The 2,118-nt window shown below is 42.8% G+C and overlaps 1 protein-coding gene across 5 annotated transcripts in view; it reads right to left on the reverse strand.

Annotated features, from left to right (window-relative positions):
• Positions 1-295: 295 nt before the first annotated feature.
• The window catches only part of LOC102369556 (histone RNA hairpin-binding protein-like), a 21,901-nt gene continuing 20,078 nt past the window's right edge, over positions 296-2,118 (reverse strand). For 4 of the 5 annotated variants that reach the window (XM_025204444.1, XM_006023798.3, XM_006023800.3 and 1 more), the window contains one exon: positions 296-964. The gene's annotated coding sequence lies outside the window, so the exon portion shown is untranslated. Of the gene's footprint in view, positions 965-1,163; positions 1,298-2,118 lie in introns of all 5 variants that reach the window. The other variant, XM_006023797.3, reaches the window with a different exon arrangement.

Genomic DNA, 2,118 nt, shown 5'->3' on the forward strand with positions numbered 1-2,118 from the left:
GAATTAATGGTAAAGAAGCCAGCGGCTGGTATTCATTCCATCCAGGAAGAGCACGTACCAACTGAGACACTTCCTCGGCCTGATGAAGGGTATTTGTGCCTGAAAGCTTGCAAAGAATTTTTCCAACTATTTGAGTTGGTTTAATAAAAGATATCAAATTTACCCAAAGAACCTTGCCTGCCTATGCCCTTAGACCAACACAGCTACAACCTATAACCCTATAACACAGAATGTTTTTGGCAAGTTTAATAAATGGGAAAAAACAATAGTCATAACTTGAACCCATTTATTCCCCTGAAATGAAAGATAACAGCCCATATTATCATTATCATTAAGAGACAGTTAAAAAAAATCAGAGAAGGTTGCCCAGATCATGGTCCTTATTTCCTTTTTTTTTTTTAAACAAAGACACCATGCTACAAATTTTATTTTTCCTTCATTTACAAACATATATAAAACATATGGAAACATGCACAGTAGAGTAACAAGATGGTAAGTGCTACTTCTTCAAAATATATCATATTTATTTCTTAAATGTACATCTTTAATGGTAATAACTGGAGGCTGTCAGATCTCACACATTCAAAGCTGAACTAAGTTCTAAGTGCTTTGGGACTTGTTGACAACTACTTATTATGTTGTAGTTTTTCCTGGAGTCAATATGAGACTAATGTTCCAGTAGGTCATTAGCATACCACCTGCAGCGTGGTACTCCTGCTGATAATAGCAGGAACTGCAAATGGAAATAGCCTTTAAAATGTCCCACATGTTACCTCATTACCTGTGTTGGCAGTCTCAAAAAGGCATACCGCTTAAGTTTTAAGAAACTTCATCTTAGCACAAAGGTTAACTGATGGGGTGTGAACAGATCAGATGTCAGTGAAGTTGTAGCACAACCACAGAAGGAGGGAGAGAGATAATAGCAGCAGCCTGTTATTCCTGTCCTTCAAAGACCTGGGAAAACCTAAACAAAACATAAAGAAAATATCCTTTATAACTAGTTATGCAACTGAAATGATTAATATTTACATCCCAACAGACATGCAAAATCTGTCTTTTCCTTAATTCTACAAGGAAGCATGGTGACAAAGCAATTAAGGCAGATCCAGAGTCTGACTCCTGTGGAGGGCTGCCTCCAGTTCATCCTGGCTGTAAATGGGTACCTGGTCATTCAGCCAGATGTGATGCTAGCTACATCATGCCCTTCTGTGCCACTGGCTCCATAAACTGGCATGCCTTTGTCAAGCCAGGCTGCTGGACCTTCTAGCCTCAGATGGCAGCTATAGGTGGGAGCTAGCTGGAAATGAAAGTACTGTTTTGTTAACTCTAAATACAGAATAAAAGTTATTAGTAAGCCCATGCAGCCCATGATACTTCTTAGTTTCACAGTTGGTAGGGTCGGAAGGGGCCTGAGTAGATCAGCAAATCCGACCTCCTGCCGTGGCAGGAAAAAGTACTAGCAAACCCGCCCCCCTGCCGTGGCAGGAAAAAGTACTGGGGTCAAACGACCACAGCAAGGTGTTCGTCTAACCTCCTCTTAAAGACCCCCAGGGTAGGAGCCAGCACCACTTCACTTGGAAGTTGGTTCCAGATCCTAGCCACCCTGACCGTGAAGTAGCACCTCCTGATGTCTAGTCTGAATGTACCCCCTGCCAGCTTGTGACCGTTATTTCTAGTCACTCCTGGTAGTGCTCGGGGGAACAGGGACTCCCCCAATACCCGCTGGTCCCCTCTGACTAGCTGGTAACAGGCCACCAGGTCCCCCCTCAGCCTTCTCTTGTGGAGGCTGAACAGGTTCAGGTCCTGTAGCCTCTGCTCATAGGGCCTGCCCTGCTGGCCCCTGATCATGCGGGTGGCCCTCCTCTGGACCCTCTCAATGCTGTCCACATCTCTCCTGAAGTGCAGCGCTTACTTCTTGAAGTAAGCAGCTTTCAGAAACTTAACGGTTTTACAATAAATTATATCATTATAGGTATGTCACAGAAATGAGGCAAAATACTTAAATTTTCCCTATCTTGATATAGAAAGTTTTTTATTTTTCTATCTAAATATTAATCACAGAACCATGGGACTGGAAGGGACCTCAAGTCATCTGATCCAACCCCCAAATGAATGCAG

The sequence above is a fragment of the Alligator sinensis genome, unplaced genomic scaffold (assembly GCF_000455745.1).
Source record: "Alligator sinensis unplaced genomic scaffold, ASM45574v1 scaffold445_2, whole genome shotgun sequence".
NCBI classification, from domain to species: domain Eukaryota; kingdom Metazoa; phylum Chordata; order Crocodylia; family Alligatoridae; genus Alligator; species Alligator sinensis.